Below are 20,994 nucleotides of genomic sequence, written 5' to 3'. Positions count from 1 at the left end.
TACCTACCCTAAGGAATCTATTCGAATGATTACCAAGCCAGACAAAATGGACTAACACCCGAAATCAACTAATAGCGGGAAACAAATAATGAGGTGTCCTCATTTCACAGATAGAAGCGTTTATTGAAGGCAGGTACGATGGCTAATTACAGAGTTTTCTTATTGTCTTCGTGTTATTAATGAGAGAGAAGGGAGAGGTTGGGACTCGCCTTTCGCACATTCTAGACGAAGCAGTAAATTCCCCGCGTCGTTATCAGTGGAGCTCTCATTTCGGTATGTTGACACATGTTATGCAATTAAGTCTCAAACAGTACTTCTCAAAGTGGTTGGATTTCTAAGTCTGTAGTTGCTGCTATACTCTGCGTATCACTGTGAAGTGAGTGGCAAAGGGTACTTTTCTTGGTGCCATGCCTTATGGTGTCTTCCCAATCTATTCGATGATGGAACCCTTGCAGCATATTCCTCGAGGAGACTTCCGAGCCTAAGGTCCCCATTCGGTAGACGGACCACCATCGGCAGTATCACATGCGTTCGCTTCATGACACTCTGGAAAGAGGTTTGGAATTTAACCCAACACATAGGCGCAAAGCCTGGCGTTCAGAAACGTCGCAAACCGTCTTACCCTTTTTGAGTAAGATTATTTCATTCGAAAACTGAACTACCTGTTCGAGTGCCACTGCACCAGTGACCACTTGCGACCTCGTCAACAGAATCAAGTTGTATCTGCGTGAGCGTTTAACATTGTACAAGCATAGTTTTTGTCTTTCCCTCTCTTAATAAAATTATATTCGCTTCACTGATCGCTGAAATCGCATTGGAAGGAAAATTTTTACTGTGTTAGTGAAGTTCTAGTAATCTATAAAAAAAAATCAACACCCACGGTAACAATAAAGAGAACACTAAAATAGATGAAGCACCCAGTCATACGTTGAAAATTTTTACAGCAAGACTGTATAAAATTTTTGTACAAGACTTAATTGGCCTACAAATTAAATAATATTGGGGACATTAATGAATCCACGACAGCAACATTGTATAATGAGATGAAAGAGTGCGTTCATAGTGCAGCGCGAGAGGTCTTAGGTAAAAGAAGACTGATCTAAGGAAATGAACTCGGAATGGTGGGACAAAAGGATACTGAGGAACTGATGAAAGAAAAGAAATAACTATACCAGAAGTGGTTACGTACACAGGGCAGCAAGGCAAGAAGCAACACAGAGGTTACAAAAGAAACTGCCAGAACAAAAAAAGTGATTTGGGACAAAAAGTGTGAGGCGAACAATAGGTCTATAGGTACTAAAGTAAGAGGTGCTTGAAAAACAATAAAACGACTTAGAGCAGACAGAGTAGAAATACACTCCTGGAAATTGAAATAAGAACACCGTGAATTCATTGTCCCAGGAAGGGGAAACTTTATTGACACATTCCTGGGGTCAGATACATCACATGATCACACTGACAGAACCACAGGCACATAGACACAGGCAACAGAGCATGCACAATGTCGGCACTAGTACAGTGTATATCCACCTTTCGCAGCAATGCAGGCTGCTATTCTCCCATGGAGACGATCGTAGAGATGCTGGATGTAGTCCTGTGGAACGGCTTGCCATGCCATTTCCACCTGGCGCCTCAGTTGGACCAGCGTTCGTGCTGGACGTGCAGACCGCGTGAGACGACGCTTCATCCAGTCCCAAACATGCTCAATGGGGGACAGATCCGGAGATCTTGCTGGCCAGGGTAGTTGACTTACACCTTCTAGAGCACGTTGGGTGGCACGGGATACATGCGGACGTGCATTGTCCTGTTGGAACAGCAAGTTCCCTTGCCGGTCTAGGAATGGTAGAACGATGGGTTCGATGACGGTTTGGATGTACCGTGCACTATTCAGTGTCCCCTCGACGATCACCAGTGGTGTACGGCCAGTGTAGGAGATCGCTCCCCACACCATGATGCCGGGTGTTGGCCCTGTGTGCCTCGGTCGTATGCAGTCCTGATTGTGGCGCTCACCTGCACGGCGCCAAACACGCATACGACCATCATTGCCACCAAGGCAGAAGCGACTCTCATCGCTGAAGACGACACGTCTCCATTCGTCCCTCCATTCACGCCTGTCGCGACACCACTGGAGGCGGGCTGCACGATGTTGGGGCGTGAGCGGATGACGGCCTAACGGTGTGCGGGACCGTAGCCCAACTTCATGGAGACGGTTGCGAATGGTCCTCGCCGATACCCCAGGAGCAACAGTGTCCCTAATTTGCTGGGAAGTGGCGGTGCGGTCCCCTACGGCACTGCGTAGGATCCTACGGTCTTGGCGTGCATCCGTGCGTCGCTGCGGTCCGGTCCCAGGTCGACGGGCACGTGCACCTTCCGCCGACCACTGGCGACAACATCGATGTACTGTGGAGACCTCACGCCCCACGTGTTGAGCAATTCGGCGGTACGTCCACCCGGCCTCCCGCATGCCCACTATACGCCCTCGCTCAAAGTCCGTCAACTGCACATACGGTTCACGTCCACGCTGTCGCGGCATGCTACCAGTGTTAAAGACTGCGATGGAGCTCCGTATGCCACGGCAAACTGGCTGACACTGACGGCGGCGGTGCACAAATGCTGCGCAGCTGGCGTCATTCGACGGCCAACACCGCGGTTCCTGGTGTGTCCGCTGTGCCGTGCGTGTGATCATTGCTTGTACAGCCCTCTCGCAGTGTCCGGAGCAAGTACGGTGGGTCTGACACACCGGTGTCAATGTGTTCTTTTTTCCATTTCCAGGAGTGTAGCTTATGTCGGAATAATTAGTGTTCAGGAGAGGGAGGAACATTACAAAAAGGTACTTAGCGAGAAAATAAATGAGTACAAATACTAATACATCAGCTGAAAGACGCTGATAGGGCTGTTGTAGAACCACTGGGGCAGAATGAAGTTGAAAAGGCTGTCACCTGGATGAAACATAACAAATCCGCTGGATTGAGAGACTTTCATACTAAGTTAGCGAAATATGGACCAAGTATTTTATGCTTCTTTAATAAACTAATGAAGAATAGCGAAGAGCTACCAGAGATTTAAATATTCCTATAGTAAGTTCTATTTATAAAAAATAAAAATTGGTCAGCTGTGAGCAGTACCCACGCAATTAGGATTCCGTATAAGCTTAATTGTGTGTGCACCCATAAGTAAGCTGGAAAGCTTACAACAAGATTCTGTGAAATTCCAGTACAAGACGAGACTGGCGTACAAATTAAATAATACACACATCAAAAATAGTTTTGCATCACCCCGGTTCCAATAACTCCTGGAGATAGACGTTGCCTATGGATATTGTATACAGACGCACTCCCTTTGACTGTTCAGAGATGTCACTAAACACGCTGAAAGATGTAACGTACCATGAATGAGCAGCGCCTATTAGACGGAGGGGGTCCGACAGCCGATCAATTCCAGTATTCCACCAGAAAGGAGCTACACAGCTCGTATTGTCTGTAGTTCAACCATGCCTAGACGGTCAATACCGCGGTTCGATCGCGTCCGCATTGCTACTTTGTGCCAGGAAGGGCTCTAAACTAGGGAAGTGTCCAGGCGTCTCGGAGTGAACCAAAGCAATGTTGTTCAGACATGGAGGAGATAAAGAGAGACAGGAACTGTTGATTACATGCCTCGCTCAGACCGCCCAAGGGCTACTACTGCAGTGGATGACCGCCACCTACGGATTATGGCTCGGAGGAACCCTGACAACAATGCCACCATGTTGAATAATGGTTTCCGTGTAGCCACTGGTCGTCGTGTTACGACTCAAACTGTGCGCAATAGGCTGCATGATGCGCAACTTTACTCACAACGTCCATTTCGAGGTCCGTCTTTGCAACAACGACACCATGCACCGCGGTACAGATGGGTCCAACAACATGCCGAATGGATCGTTCAGGATTGGCATCACGTTCTTTTCACCCATGAGCGTCGTCGCAAATGCCTTCAACTAGACAATCGTCGGAGACGTGATTGGAGGCAACCCGGTCAGGCTGAACGCCTTAGACACACTGTCCAGCGAGTGCAGCAGGGTGGAGGTTCCCTTCTGTTTTGGGGTGGCATATGTGGGGCCGATGTACGCCGCTGATGGTCATGGAAGGCGCCATAACGACTGTTCGATACATGAATGCCATCCTCCGACCGATAGTGCAACCATTTCGGTAGCATATTGGCGAGGCATTCGACTTCCTGGACGACAATTCGCACCTCCATCGTGCACATCTTATGAATGATTTCCTTCAGGATAACGACATCGCTCGACTAGAATGGTCAGCATGTTCTGAAGACATGAACCTTATCGAACATGCCTGGGGTAGACTGAAAAGGGCTGTTTATGGACGACGTGACCCACTAACCACTCTGACGGATCTACGCCGAATCGCCGTTGAGGAGTGGGACAGTCTGGACCAACAGTACCTTGATGAACTTGTGGATAGTATGCCACGACGAATACAGACATGCATTAATGCAAGAGGACGTGCTACTGGGTATTAAAGTTACTGGTGTGTACAGCAACCTGGACCACCACGTCTGAAGGTCTCACTGTGGCACAACATGCAATGTGTGGTTTTCACGAGCAATAAAAAGGGCGGAAATGATGTTTTTGTTGATCTCTATTCCAATTTTCTGTACAGTTTCCGGAACTCTCGGAACCGAGGTCATGCAAAACTTTTTATGATGTGTGTATTAGGCACATCAATGAATCCACGGCTGCAACATTGCACAATGAGGTGAAACAGTGAGTCCATAGTGGAGGAACTTAATTATGAACAGTGTATGTACCCATAGAGTTTATCTATTCTGGAAATCTAAGATCTCGGCGATTTTTGCCTGTTTTCGACATTGATACTGGCAAGATAACGGTCCCAGGGTTTGAAAAAGTTTCGAGAATGTTTTCAAGTTTGAAGTCACATAACAAATGACAAAAGGAATAAATTTTCAGCATGACATAAATACAAATTATCAGTTTGCTGATTATTTTTCCTTCACTTGTCCTGTGAAAGCTTTCTTCTTGCTAAATTTCATGATTCTATGTCAAGGGGAAGTATCCTATAGGTTTTAAGAAGTGAGTTACCCAGTATCAAAATAGGTGACACAAATGGCCGTATCTTTTGATTTCATTGACCTAGAAGTTAACGTTAATTACATCGTCAAGGTGCCAAAGACCTTAGTTTATGACGCAAATTTTAACTTCATAAGGGGTCTTACAAGATGCACACGCGGACAGACGGCCAGATAACGAATGAAAACAAAATTTTTCTCGTGTGATACGTTTACTAATTAACAATTGTAATATTTATTCACTTGGTTGTGTTGAGGTACTTGGAAAATTTCATGATTCTAGGTTAACGAGAAGTACGATGAAGGTTTTGATGACTGGTTTTGCGAATATCAAAGTACGTGATAAATATGGGAGTATTTTTTATTGCGTTTACTTACGTGCTGCGCTTTTTTATATCGCCATGAGGCTGTAGACCTTAATAAGTCACATAAATTTCAGTTTGGTACGTCTGTCTACCTGCTCCTCAGAAAAATTGTTTTGATCAGTAAAACAGACAGACAGACAGACAGACGCACAATAAAGTATCCAAAATGGTTCCGTTTTTACCGATCGTGATACGGAGCCCTAAAAAGGGAACAAACAGGATTGTAACAATTACAGAGGCATCAGTGTAACCAGCTGGATAGGGAGGTTGTATGGTCGAATTCTGAGAAGCAGAACCGAAGCAGAAATTGTAGACATCGAAGAACAGTGTAGATTTCCAGCAAGCAGGTTGTGCATTGATAATACATTCTTCCTACTCCAGTTAATACAAAAAAGGTCTGAAATAAATTTGAAAACACATTTAGTGTTTGTCGATCACGGAGAAACTTGTGACAACATCCCACAAACCAAGCTGTTTCAAGCACTGGAACTACATGGCACTGAGCCCTTGTCCGTAAGTACAAGCAACATATAACATTGAGATGTGCACGGTAGAGTACGTGTGCGATCTGTCATCTATAAAACGTTTAAAATAAATAATGGGTTGAACCAAGGCTGTTGTTTATCTCCAACACTGTTCGAAATGTATCTACAAATCGCTTTACAGAAATAAAACATAAATACCGTAAAATGAGAATTTCGTTAGAAGATCACAGTGTGTATACCTTCGCAGATGATCAGATGATACAGCGACTGATGAAGGAGACATCTTCTGTGTGCTGAACTATAATAATGATTAATAGAAAAATACAACAAATGGGGACTGGGACTGAAGTTGAACATCAAGAAGACAGAAAACTTAACCATAAAAACGCAATGAGCAGATCCTAAAATGTTAAACAATGTAACCAAAACTGAACTCCATTTTATGGTCACAGTAAAGGAAACAAAAGAAAAATTCGGAGTAGGTATTAAAATTCATGGAGAAGAAGTAAAAACTTTGAGGTTTGCCGATGACATTGTAATTCTGTCAGAGACAGCAAAGGACTTGGAAGAGCAGTTGAACGGAATGGACAGTGTCTTGAAAGAAGGATATAAGATGAACATCAACAAAAGCAAAATGAGGATAATGGAATGTAGTCAAATTAAATCGGGTGATGCTGAGGGAATTAGATTAGGAAATGAGACACTTAAAGTAGTAAAGGAGTTTTGCTATTTAGGGAGTAAAATAACTGATGATGGTCGAAGTAGAGAGGATATAAAATGTAGACTGGCAATGGCAAGGAAATCGTTTCTGAAGAAGAGAAATTTGTTAACAACGGGTATAGATTTAAGTGTCAGGAAGTCGTTTCTGAAAGTATTTGTATGGAGTGTAGCCATGTATGGAAGTGAAACATGGACAATAACCAGTTTGGACAAGAAGAGAATAGAAGCTTTCGAAATGTGGTGCTACAGAAGAATGCTGAAGATAAGGTGGGTAGATCACGTAACTAATGAGGAGGTATTGAATAGGATTGGGGAGAAGAGAAGTTTGTGGCACAACTTGACTAGAAGAAGGGATCGGTTGGTAGGACATGTTTTGAGGCATCAAGGGATCACAAATTTAGCATTGGAGGGCAGTGTGGAGGGTAAAAATCGTAGAGGTAGACCAAGAGATGAATATACTAAGCAGATTCAGAAGGATGTAGGCTGCAGTAGGTACTGGGAGATGAAGAAGATTGCACAGGATAGAGTAGCATGGAGAGCTGCATCAAACCAGTCTCAGGACTGAAGACCACAACAACACAACAACATATTAGGGTGGCACAAAAGTAAGTGGACAGTTGGTTAAAAGAAAACAAAAGCAACAGCAAGACGTAGTACAGCAGGAAGTTTTAACCTGCTGTTATTATCAAATAGTGATAATTACGCCTTGTCAAGTTGGTATACGTTGCAATGACAAAACAAAACAAACATAAAATCAAAGTAGTGAGTTGTTGAATGCGTGATCTGGGAGACGTGTTTACAGATGTACTTTTTCGAACTGTCACGATGTAAACGAAAGAAGAAAGTATTTTCGCGTTTAAAACGTTTTATTAAAGTGGCGCTACTGCAGTTGCTAATGAATGGGGAAGAAACTCCAGATCAAAACTACCGTGTAGATAAACAGTATAGGACATACGACATACATTTGAAGAAAATGGATTTGTTATGGGTGCACCAAGATCTAGCCATCCGCCGGCCGCGGTGGTCTAGCGGTTCTAGGCGCGCAGTCCGTAACCACACGACTGCTACGGTCGCAGGTTCGAATCCTGCCTCGGGCATGGATGTGTGTGATGTCCTTAGGTTAGTTAGGTTTAACTAGTTCTAAGTTCTAGGGGACTGATGACCACAGATATTAAGTCCCATAATGCTCAGAACCATTTGAACCATCTAGCCATCCAACAATAGTCACACTTAAGAGAAATGAACTGCGGGTTATGTTAAGCTGTGACCCAAAGTCCGCGAAAATCAACCAGACGGTTAGCAACTGAGCTGGATTTTTCACGAAGGTCAGCGCAAAGAATGGTGCACAAATAGAACTTTAAAGTTTACAATCCACGTTTACGACATCTTCGGTTTTGTACGTGGGTTGCCCAGAAAGTAATGCACCGCGTTTTCTTTTTCTTTTCTTTTTTTTCCCTCAGCCGAAAACAATGCTACGAATGCAAAACCGTTACATATGTACGAGGCCTGTTCAGAAAGTAAGCTCCGATTGATTGCCAAATTGAAACCACAGTGAACATCAGAAATGTTTTACTTGTAACAATTAGCTACACCTTTCAGCTACTTCTCTACGTAGTCGCCGTTCTGACTTAGACTTTTGTCATAGCGTTGTACCAACTTTTCAATAGCCTCATCATAGAAGGCAGCCGCCAGTGCTTTCCGCCAATTCTCCACTCTGGACTACACCTCGTTGTCTGTGTCAAAATGTTGTCTTCAAAGACAGCGGTTCATGTGACCAGAGATGAAACTCAGGGGGAGACAATTGCGGACTGTATTGTGGGTAATCTCACATTTCCATTTGAAAACGATGCAGGAGCATCTTCATTGCCCCTGCAGAATGCGGCTGAGAATTGTCTTGAAGAAGAAACAGCACGACAGTTATGTAATGTTAGCTGCATAGCTTCAGGCGAAATTTCTCACCAGGCCCTCGTACTTGGCGGCAGACACATTTTCTAGACATCTTTACGCACTCACTGCGAGCTCAGAAATGAGAAGAGCGACGTGATGCTAACTGGGGTTATACTAGAGACACTACCCAACACATCTGTGCAAAGCTTTATCGGATTTTCATAGTCGTTTCCATTTCGCGACCGATCGGAGCGTACTTTCTGAACGCCCCTCGTATTATCTGAAGTCTCCTGAGGAGCGCGCCAAGTTTCCGTCACTTCCGACAGATAGCGTAGCTGCAGGACAGTTTCAAAATGGCATCTGTAGATGATGTACGTTACAAGCAACGCGCCGTCGTTGAATTTCTTACTGCAGAGAAAGAAACTGTGGGGAATATTCGCAAACGCTTGTGAAAAGTCTATGGAGCTGGGCACGGAGGATGAGGTCATCAGAAGGCGGTTCGGCGGATTGCAGCCGTCGTGCAGACTATCCACGGCTGTCACACCTGACATGTTGCAGCGAGCTTATGTTGTCATTCGCGAGGACAGCCGCATTACGACTCGGCAGATGGCGCTGCATCTGTCAATCAGCAAAGGAAGTCGTGAATGCGATTATCCGCACTCTTGGATATTCAAAAGTGTGTGCAGGATGGGTCCAGCGGTGTTTGATGGCGGATCACAAATCGTACAGAAAAAAACATGTGTCTTGATTTGTTGCAACGTTTCGAAGTTGAGGGGGAGGACTTCTTGTCTAGGATTTTGAAAGGTGTTGAAATCTGGTTTTACCATTTTGAGCCCAAAACAAATGACAGTCGATGGAATGGCCCCACAGAAGAAGATATTCGAAGCAACTGCTTCCACCAGTAAGGTCATGATGACTGTGTTCTAGCACAGTGATGGTGTGGTTCTCATTGATGTGAAGTCAAGAGGCGGTACCATTAATTCAGAAGCATATACCAACGCAAAACTCAAGACGGGCTTCTGGCGACTTCGGCGCCTCAGCAACACAGGAGATATTTTGCTGCAACACAGTAACGCTCGGCCCCACGCAATTCTGAGGACTGCTGAACACATCGCAAAACAGGGTTGGACAGTGATACCCCACCCACCTTACAGCTCTGAACTACGCTCCTTGGGCTTCCACTTGTTTGGGCCATTCGTGGAAGACATTTCGAGGTCGATGAGGAGGTGATTCACACAGTGAAGCACTGGCTCCATCACCAGGATAAGGATTGGTACCGACAGGGCATACTGCCTTTGTTTCGCACTAGACGAAGCCCATAGAGTGGGATTGAGATTACAAGCAAAAATAGGGTGAATGTAATTCTTATTATGTTCAATAAAGAATTATTGAAGAAAAGAAAATGCGATGCATTACTTTTGACAACCCCCGTAAATTGATGCTTGGCCAAATGATACTGACCTATTCATTAAAATTATGTGGCCTGACAAGTCCCATTTTAAGGACTCTCTTTATTCTCAAAAGCGTCATACTGATGTTGAACTAAAAGACTACATACGCGACGCTTTTCATGATCTGGACAGTGATACCACACTATGCCATAGAATATGTAACAGTGTTCCGAAAAGACTTTAATGATTTATTAATGAAGATGAAAAACATTTTAAATATAAAAATAATTGTAAGTATTGTTTGTAAATTCAATCTTTTATTTAAATTAGTGCCAAATGTCCAGTGACTTTTGCGTCACCCATTCTAAAACGACAACAAATATTGTCAGTGTGTGGGTGTTATGTTGACGAGTTGTGCAACGGATTGATATGAGAAGTACCCTATGGCTCCTGCAAAAAGCAATTTCCAGCCCACACTACTACAGAAGTCAGACAGACGTTCCTAATGTACCAAAAAGAAATGCCTGAAAACCTTTCAGCAATAAATATCTTCTGGAGTCGTCGACTGTATGAAAAAGATACAAAAATATTCTATTTTCTTACGTAACTAGTGGGATGCTTGGGTAGTGGAGTATTGCTAGTTAGTGTGTGAAAAACATTAAACGAACAGAAAATATTATTTATTGCAAAATTTAAGAAAGATCAAATGAAACTTTTATTTATAAACTGATACACAAATTTCCGGGTTCTTTTTGGAAGAGAAGGTTACCTCTTAGGGATAGTAATCCTGTTAATGACATTTATATACAAAGTGTGGGAAAGCTCTTTTATCCCTTTTCTTTAAGAAAGTTCTTTACTTGGCAGAATGGCTGAGAACCGCGCCTACTCAACTTGAATAATGATCAAATTGAATTTTTCTAAGTATGGTCGGGGCTGTTGCGTGAGAAATGTAATGGAGTGGCGTGAATGAAGTATGTTATTTTTAACAGAGGAAAGATGGGGCTCGCCTACGCTGTAGTGCACAATACCGTCAGCTGCGACAACTGCTGCCTGCATCATTCGCTGCTGAACAATAACAAAACTATCTCTTTCTATCTGGATTGACCTTCGCCAGTCGAACTCTCACTACACCTTGATGAAGTCAAGGACTCCTATCTGCCCCTAATCTAACTATTGGTGTGATACACCTGTCAGATAACCAGTCCACCGCGATGCCACTCAATGTTCGCTCGCAGGTGCTACCTAATACTCTGTCTGTGTTCACACTGCACATTAAGTGTTGTGGCCAACACAGTGAACAAACGCTTAATCGTGAGCTACTCAATATAGAGTATCACTCCTATTCGCTAGCGACTGAGGTGCTCTCTCAGTGCAGTACTGAGTAGAGACTTTGTTCCTCGCTCTCTGCGTACACGCACGAGCGCACTCGCTCCTGCTACATGTTCCTGCTACAAGAGCGTCACCGGAACGACTTCCCTCCACGCAAAAAGCAAAAGAATATGTCATCCGCTGCCTTCCCCTACTCTTCTGGCTCATTTCGTCAGCAATAGTCCACCAATCAGCGTTACTCTTACAAATGAGAGAATGGCTAAGTCGACCAATCCATAAATATATAGCATCTGTGTTAGGTGTTTACTATCCACTTGTGAGAACTCTGAAACTGCACACTAGGTCCGTCAAAAAAAAAAAAAAAATGCGTATGCTGGGGCTCTCCCAAACAATACAGTGGGTTTTGCTTTTAAGGTGAACACGCAGGCCATTATCCCTTTTCTCTGGCAAAAACTGTTTTCGGCTGTGGGCGGTCGGCCGGCCAGCGCAGCTGCGTGCTAACCCACCCTCCTACGGACTTTCCAGCGGGCTGGTTGCCTCTGCCGAACAAAAACTCGTGTGGCCGTCGTGTCTTGAATGTTTGTGTACGCCAGCCTCGACTTTTAAATCTCGTTGCGCACTTGCGATTTATTTACTAGATTTGCATATGATTAAATGGAAATGTGTAAAATTTACTCTACCCTTTCCAGTTTTGGCTCAAATGAAACGTCTTGATACGCAGAATACGACTGTGAGGTCGGAATATGTAAGAAATGGAGTCAGGAGACCACGCCACCTTACAATATTATTAGTTTCAACACAAACTTCCGTTATGTTTTTAATGGACACCACATATTACTTCCCACTCAATCAGTAACATGAAAAATCATAAAACGAATGGTGTTCGTTGCATCTCAATGTGTCAATTACATCCCAAGAAATTGCAGAGCACATTATTGTGATGTTATTGACATACGTAATCTTACTTTCACTGTTGTAGCGAGGGCCGAGAGTAATGATACTGTTTCCTGCCACAAACTCCGATCACATTTGCATCTCGGGATGTGCAATAGTGGGCAATTTCACGGGTTGTAATTCTACATCTACATCTACATGGATACTCTGCAAATCACATTTAAGTGCCTGGCAGAGGGTTCATCGAAACACCCTCATAATTCTCTATTATTCCAATCTCGTATAGCGCGCGGAAAGAATGCACACCTATATCTTTCCGTACGAGCTCTGATTTCCCTTATTTTATCGTGGTGATCGTTCCTCCCTATGTAGATCGGCGTCAAAAAAATATTTTCGCATTCAGAGGAGAAAGTTGGTGATTGGAATTTCATGAGAAGATTCTGTCGCAACGAAAAACGCCTTTCTTTTAATGATTTCGGCCCCAAATCCTGTATCATTTCTGTGACACTCTCTCCTATATTTCGCGATAATACAAAACCTGCTGCCTTTCTTTGAACTTTTTCGATGTACTCAGTCAGTCCTGTCTGGTAAGGATCCCACACCGTGCAGCAGTATTGTAAAAGAGGACGGACAAGCGTAGTGTAGGCAGTCTCCTTAGTAGGTCTGCTACATTTTCTAAGTGTCCTGCCAATAAAACGCAGCCTTGGTTAGCCTTCCTCACAACATTTCCTGTGTGTTCTTTCCAATTTAAGTTGTTCGTAATTGAAATACCAAGGTATTTAGTTAAATTTACGGCTTTTAGATTAGACTGATTTATCGTATAACCGAAATTAACGAGTTCCTTTTATCACTCATGTGGATGACCTCACACTTTTCGTTAATTAGGGTCAACTGCCACTTTTCGCACCATTCCGATATCTTTTCTAAATCGTTTTACAGTTTGTTTTGATGTTCTGATGACTTTATTATTCGAAAAAAACCGAAGACGGCAGCTCAGAATGTCTCCCAAATCGTTTATATAGATAAGGAACAGCAAAGGGCCTATAACACTACCTTGGGGAACGCCAGAAATCAGTTCTGTTTCACTCAATGACTTTCCGTCAATTACTACAAACTGTGACCTCTTTGACAGGAAATCGCATATCCAGTCACATAACTGATCGATATTCCATAAGCACGCAATTTTACTACGAGCAGCTTGTGTGATACAGTGTCAAAAGCCTTCCGGAAATCCAGGAATACGGAATCGATCTGAAATCCCTTGTCAATAGCACTCAGCACTTCATGTGAATAAAGAGCTAGTTGTGTTTCACAGGAAGGATGTTTTCTAAACCCATGTTGACTGTTTGTCAATAGACCGTTTCCTTCGAGGTAAATCATAATGTTCGAACACAACATATGTTCTAAATTCCTGCTGCATATCGACGTCAACGATATGGGCCTGTAATTTAGTGGATTGCTCCTACTACCTTTCTTTAATATTGGTGTGACCTGGGCAACTTTCCAGTCTTTGGGTACGGATCTTTCGTCGAGCGAACGGTTATATGATTGTTAAGTATGGAGCTAATGCATCAGCATACTCGGAAAGGAACCTAATTGGTATACAGTCTGGACTAGAAGACTTGCTTTTATTAAGTGATTTGAGTTGCTTCACTACCCCGAGGATATTCACTTCTACGTTAAGCCGGCCGGAGTGGCCGTGCGGTTCTGGGCGCTACAGTCTGGAACCGAGCGACCGCTACGGTCGCGGGTTCGAATCCTGCTTCGGGCATGGATGTGTGTGATGTCCTTAGGTTAGTTAGGTTTAATTAGTTCTAAGTCTAGGCGACTGATGACCTCCGAAGTTAAGTCGCATAGTGCTCAGAGCCATTTGAACCATTTGAGCCACTTCTACGTTACTCATGTTGTCAGCTGTTCTCGCTCCGAATTTTGGAATATTTACTTCGTCTTCCTTTGTGAAGGCATTTCGAAAGGCTGTGTTTAGTAACTCTGCTTTGGCAGTACTGTCTTCGATAGTATCTCCATTGTTATCGCGCAGAGACGGCATTCATTGTTTCTTGCCGCTAACATACTCCACATACGTCCAGAATCTCTTAGGATTTTCTGCCAGGTTTCGAGACAAAGTTTCGTTGTGGAAACTGTTATAGGCGTCTCGCATTGAACTTCGCGCTAAATTTCGAGCTTGTATGAAGGATCGCCAATCTCTGGGATTTTGCGTCTGTTTAAATTTGGCATGATTGTTTCGTTGTTTCTGCAACAGTTGACGCATTGTGATACAACCAACCCCACTCTTTTTGTGATATTTCGTCTTTTGATTGTGTTAGGAATAATGAGTGCCCATTAAAAAAGTAAGTTTGTGTTGAAAATAATATTTGCTTGCATTTCACTATGTCTCATACTACTTACTTTTATGAGCCTCTGATTTTCACTCATACTCGTAGAAGTCGGTTTTCAATATCTGTCGTTGTACCAGAGATATCTTCGCTGAAACGTTTAAGTGGGGTTCTCTGTATATATAAAACCATTATCGAGCCAGTTACCATCTATTGTTTGGACTGTAGGACGGTTACGGAGAAGAACAGCAGGAGGATCAAAGCTGTACAAATGGGCTTGCTAAGGCGAGCATCAAGAAACCCCGTTTGAAACACAGAACAAACGAATCTGTACAGGGAATATCACACAAGAAAGATAACACATTGGAAGACTTCAGACTTAAACTTGTATTGAATGTTAAGGAATTTGTCTTGATTTAACAAAATCTTTTGTTGCTATTGCAATCTATCCTCTGTACAAATGCCTGACTTAGTTCTACCATGCTCCATTGTAAGTGTTTAGTTTTGTTGCTGACCATCTTTGAAGATTTTTTGAAGGCACTAACCATTGATTTTAACCGATTTTTCAAGCCTTTTGCCGCCTTCGACTCAATTAATGCCAACATGAGTAATTTAGAAATAGATATTCTCAGAGAAGAGGAGCAGTTTAATCACTTATTAAAAGCAAGTCTTCCGGTCCAGACCATACACCATTTAGGTTCCTTTCAGAGTTTGCTGATGCAAAGAGCCCCACACTGAACTATCACGTACAACCGCTCGCTCAACGAAAGATCCGTACCCTAGGCCTGCACAGGTCACACCAACATTCAAGACAGGTATTAGGAGTAATCCACCAAATTGCAGGTCCATATCGTTAACGTAGCAGGATTTTGGAACACATATTGTGTTCGAACATTATGAGTTACCTAGAAGAGAACAGGCTATTGACACACAGTCAACATGGATTTAGAAAACATCGTTCTTGTGAAACACAACTAGCTCTTTACTCACGAGAAGTGTTGGGTGGTATTGACAAGGGATCTCAAACTGACTCCGTGTTTCTAGATTTCAAGAAGACTTTCGACACTGGACCTCACGATCTGTAATCAAATTGCCTGCTTATGGACTACCGTCTCAGTTATGTGATTGGATTCGTGATTTCCTGTCAGAGAGGCCACAGTTCGTAGTAATTGCCGGAAAGTCATCGAGTAAAACACAGGTGATTTCTGGCGTTCCCCAAGGTAATGTTATACGTCCTCTGCTGTTCCTTAACTGTATAAACGATTTAGGAGACACTTTGAGCAGCCGTCTGAGGTTGTTTGCAGATGATGCCGTCGTTTATCGACTAGTAAAGTCAGCAGAAGATCAAAACAAATTGCAAAAATGTTCAAATGTGTGTGAAATCTTATGGGACTTAACTGCTAAGGTCACAGTCCCTAAGCTTACACACTACTTAACCTAAATTATCCTAAGGACAAACACACACACCCATGCCCGAGGGAGGACTCGAACAAATTGCAAAACGATTTAGAAAAGATATCTGTGTGGTGCGAAAATTGTCAGTTGACCCTAAATAACGAAATGCGTGTGGCCATCCACACCAGTGCTAAAAGTAATCCGTTAAACTTCGGATGCACGATAAATCAATCAAATTTAAAGGCCTTAAATTGAACTAAACGCCTAGGAATTACAATTATGAACAACTTAAATTGAAAAGAACACATAGAAAATGTTGTGGGGAAGGCGAATCAAAGACTGCTATTTGCCCGCATCTCGTGGTCGTGCGGTAGCGTTCTCGCTTCCCACGCCCGGGTTCCCGGGTTCGATTCCCGGCGGGGTCAGGGATTTTCTCTGCCTCGTGATGGCTGGGTGTTGTGTGCTGTCCTTAGGTTAGTTAGGTTTAAGTAGTTCTACGTCCTGGGGGACTTATGACCACAGCAGTTGAGTCCCATAGTGCTCAGAGCCATTTGAACCATTTTTTGAAAGACTGCTATTTATTGACAGAACACTCAGAATATGCAACACAGCCACTAAAGAGACAGCCTACATTATGCTTGTTCGTTCTCTTTTGGAGTACTGCTGCACGGTGTGGAATCCTTATCAGAGAGGATTAACGGAGTACAACAAGTAGGTTCAAAGAAGAGCAGCACGTTTTGTATTACCGAGAAAAAGGGGAGAGGCTGTCACGCACATGATACAGGATTTGGGGTGGACATCATTAAAATAAAGGCGTTTCTCGTTGCTCGGGGATCTTCTCGAGAAGTTTCAATCACCAACTTTCTCCTCCGATTTAGAAAATACTTTGTTGACGCCCATCTACGTAGGGAGAAAAGATCGTCATAATGAAATGAAGAAAATCAGAGCTAGCACGAAAAATATACGTGTTTGTTTTCTCCACGCACTGTTCGAGTGTGGAATAGTAGAGAATTATTGTGAACACAGTTCGATGAACCCTCTGCCAGCGTCATTTGCAGAGTAAGCACGTAGACTTGGATGTAGATGAATTACGATGTTACCAACAAATCTTAAAGTATTCTTTCTTTTCCCTGTGCTTTAATTCTTTTTCCAAATTTCTCCTTACTTTCCATTACGGTTTGCTAAACGTACAATTCGAATAAAATGGAGCATGGGCTACCATTTTGTCTTACTCTGTTTCCCAATAACCTCCTTGATTACAGTCCGTTTTCTGTACACACTGTAAACAACCTTTCGTCTCCTGTACTGAACAGATGATAAATTCAGAACTCCAAAGAGTGTATTCCAGGCAACATTGTCGAAAGCTTTTTACAAAAAAAAATGGTTCAAATGGCTCTGAGCACTATGGGACTCAATTGCTGAGGTCATAAGTCCCCTAGAACTTAGAACTACTTAAACCTAACTAACCTAAGGACAACACACACATCCATGCCCGAGGCAGGATTCGAACCCGCGACCGTAGCGGTCGCGCGGTTCCAGACTGTAGCGCCAGAACCGCTCGGCCACCAGCGGCCGGCAAAGCTTTTTACAGATCTACGACGCTATAAATGTAAGTTTCCCTTTAATCATTTTATCTTCCAAGATAAATCGAAGGAAGACGCTCTCTGCGACGCCCCTGTGTCTCTTGGATTCTCCGTAAATGTTTGTGTCTCCGTGAGCCGTAACAGGTGATCACAGTTAAAGACGTGTTTGGATAAGAGACGCAAAGGTTTAAAGAAGCTGTTAAGGCAGTGGGACTTAGTTTCTGGCGAGGCAGGGCGTGGCACGGGCCATAGTATTACTAGGCCCCTGACTCTGAAAAATTCACTTCTGGTTGCGCAACGTCCATTCCTGTGTTTCTCCGGAACCTCTACCATACCTCGATAAATAATCCGTGTTAATGCTTTACAGCTCTGACTGACTTCCTCCCGTGGGCTAGGGATTGCCGGCACGGTAGCTCAACGTGTTCGGTCAGAGAGGCGCTGGCCCTATGTAATAAAAAAACTGAGCAAAGGAATCAACGATCAACTTGAACGGATGTCCTGTGACGTACGCCAGACCAAACGCAACGAACATTACCGAACAAAATGAAAAAAAAAGGTGGTAGCGTCTTTGACTGACAATCAAAACGACGTGGATTCCATGTTCGAACCCTACCACTGCTGAAATTTTGAATGACAGTCGTAAGCAATGGTAGCCGAATTCCAGGATATGAAGTCACCCTCGTTCTGCCAAGGGCTTTGTCAAAGAGGGCGAAGGAGCGGACAGAGGTTCATGGCACTCTCTTGCCCTTGGGATGGGGAACTGCAGCTAAAAGGCAGAAGAATTAGCAATGATCAACGGATCGAGGATGCAGGAGGCAATAGAAACAACTGTATTGAAGAACATCAAGTGCAATCACAGGACATTTTGCCTGTAATTGGAGAACTGTAATGATCTCTCCACTGACAAAAGATTCTGGACTAGTTCCCCATTCGGATCTCCGGAAGGGGACTGCCAAGGGAGACGGGACCATGAGAAAACGATTCAGTAACCATCAAAAGGATAACATTTTACGGGTCGGGACGTGTAATGCCAGAAGGTTTAACGTGGTAGGGAAACTAGAAAATCTAAAAAGGTAAATGCAAAGAGTCAGTCTAGATATACTGGGGGTCAGTGAAGTGAAATGAAAAGAAGACAAGGATTTCATGTCACATGAATATAGGTAACATCATCATCAGCAGGGTATGGTATAATGGCAGTGGGATTCTTTATAAATAGGAAAGTACGGCAGAGAGTGAGTTACGGTGAACAGTTCAGTGATAGGGTTGTTCTCTTCAGAATCGACCGCAAATCAACGCCGACAACAATAGTTTAGGTGTACGTGCCGGTGCCGCAAGCGGAATATGAAGAGACAGAGAAATTATATGCGGATATTGAAGCGGTAATTCAGTACGTAAAGGGGCATGAAAATGTAGCAGTCATGGGAGAGTGGAATGCCGTTGTAGGGGAAGAAGTAGAAAAAAGGGGTACGGGAGAATGTGGTCTCAATAGTGGGATTGAGAGAGGAGAAACGTGAGATACGCAATGAATTGTAGCTAGTAATAGCGAATAGTCTGTTCGACAATCACAAGAGGGGGAGGAATAGAAAAGGCCGGGCGATACTGGTAGATTTCTGTTACATTAGATCATGATCAAGCAGAGATTCCGAAATCAGATACTGGATTGCAAGGAGTACCCAGCAGCAGATAGCCTATACACACAGTTCACACTTTGGTGACGATGAAGTGTAGGCTGAAGTTTAAGAAACTAGTCAGGAAGAATCATTGCAGAATGCTCAAAGAAGTGGGATACTGAAGCACTAAGGACTGAGGAGATACTCCCAAAGTTCCCTGAGATTATAGATACAGCAATAAGGAATAACTCAGTAAGCAGTACAGTTGAAGAGGGATGGTCGTCTCTAAAGATGGCACTCACAGAAGCTGGAAATGAAACCGCAGGTACAAGGAAGACAACTGCAAAGAAACCACGGGTAACAGAAAAAGTACTTCAGTTGATCGACCCAAGAATGAAATACAAATATGTTGTGGGAAATTCAGGAATACACAAATACAAATCACTTGAGAATGAAATAAATAGCAAGTGTGGGCCAAATGTGAAGAAACTGAAAAAGAAACGATTATTGGAAGGACTGGCTCAGCACATAGAAAAGTCAAAACAAACTTCGCCGAAATTAAAAGCAACGGCTGCAACATTAAGAGTGCAATGGGAATTCCACTGTTAAGTGCAGAGTACAGGGCGGACAGATAGAAAGCAAATTGCACTAATCCGTAAATGGAGCGTCGTGGCATGCGAAGAGAAATGTCAGCTGTGATTCAAGAAATATAACCTCTAGTCTGCTATCTCATGCTATCAGCTTGGCGTTTCTGCCCAACAAGATCCTGTAGACACACACTGACACATACGACCACCCACTCACCTCCCCCTCCCTCCCCCCTCCACACACACACACACACACACACACACACACACACACACATGCAAGAGAGCGCGTTGGATTCACAAACTGTCAGTGTGGGCGTTACCCAAGGTCGCAGTGATAATGTTATCTTTCCGCTGTTATTTGACGGTTTAGTTCTCATGAAACCTTCGAAGATAACGTTAATGAACCACTAATTTATAGAACGAAGTCTGCTCGTACAACTCTGTGAAGACCTGCTTAGCCAGGTTCTGTTTCGAGTCTAGCTTTCCTTTTACAGACATTCAAGGCCAATTTTTACCATTGTCTAACAGAACTAGGTCGCAACTAGAAAAATCTTCGACAACACCGCACAGTTCACACGTACCTGAAGTGTTCGAATGCTACTGGGTCTGATTCAAAAATGCTTCTTGCTTCCAGAGCAAGGTAAACGGCGAATTATTTGCGAAAGCAGGAGCCACATATTTACACGATCATGCATCTGCACATTAACTGGAGAAAGTCAGGGAACCCAGAAGCGTATGACTGAAGGCAAAGTATACGGAACACGAATATTAAAAAGGAGTAGCAGATAATGAGGAGAAGTATTATAAGGTAACTGAACGGAATAACGTTGGTACTGAGGTGTAGGCCATTATACTTTGACTGTATTATTTACGTAAATTCTTAATGAGGAAAGGAAAGAAAAAAAAGAACGGAACTATACAAGGGAGAGATATACGTCAAACCATGGAGTTCTGTCCGCAACTTGCGACGAAAACAAACGCAGTTAAATACACCGAGTCGCCAGATGTGACTGGAAGACATTGGCGCGCGAATCGGTCGTCGCCTGCTGAATTCGTTCTGCACTGTTCCGCCTTCTCTGACGAGTCCAGTGATGCAGTACTCTGAGGCCGTCGCTGACAGCCCCGTGCAGCGCGACCTGTGACGTAAGCCCTTCCCCACAGGGGGCGTGTCTCTCATCTCGCAGCACGCCAGACGCTGTGTCCGTCTTGGTTGCCGCGCGCACTGGGAACGACCTCCGCACATCTCACGGAACACACTTTGCTCGTTATCGTCATTTGCGACTGCAGCGTTCTTCTGTGACCGTTGTCAGCTGCATCAGAATGCAGT

This window comes from Schistocerca nitens, chromosome 8 (genome assembly GCF_023898315.1).
Source record: "Schistocerca nitens isolate TAMUIC-IGC-003100 chromosome 8, iqSchNite1.1, whole genome shotgun sequence".
In the NCBI taxonomy this organism is placed as follows: domain Eukaryota; kingdom Metazoa; phylum Arthropoda; class Insecta; order Orthoptera; family Acrididae; genus Schistocerca; species Schistocerca nitens.
The sequence above is the reverse complement of the archived record's forward strand: the minus strand, read 5'-3'. Positions refer to the sequence as shown.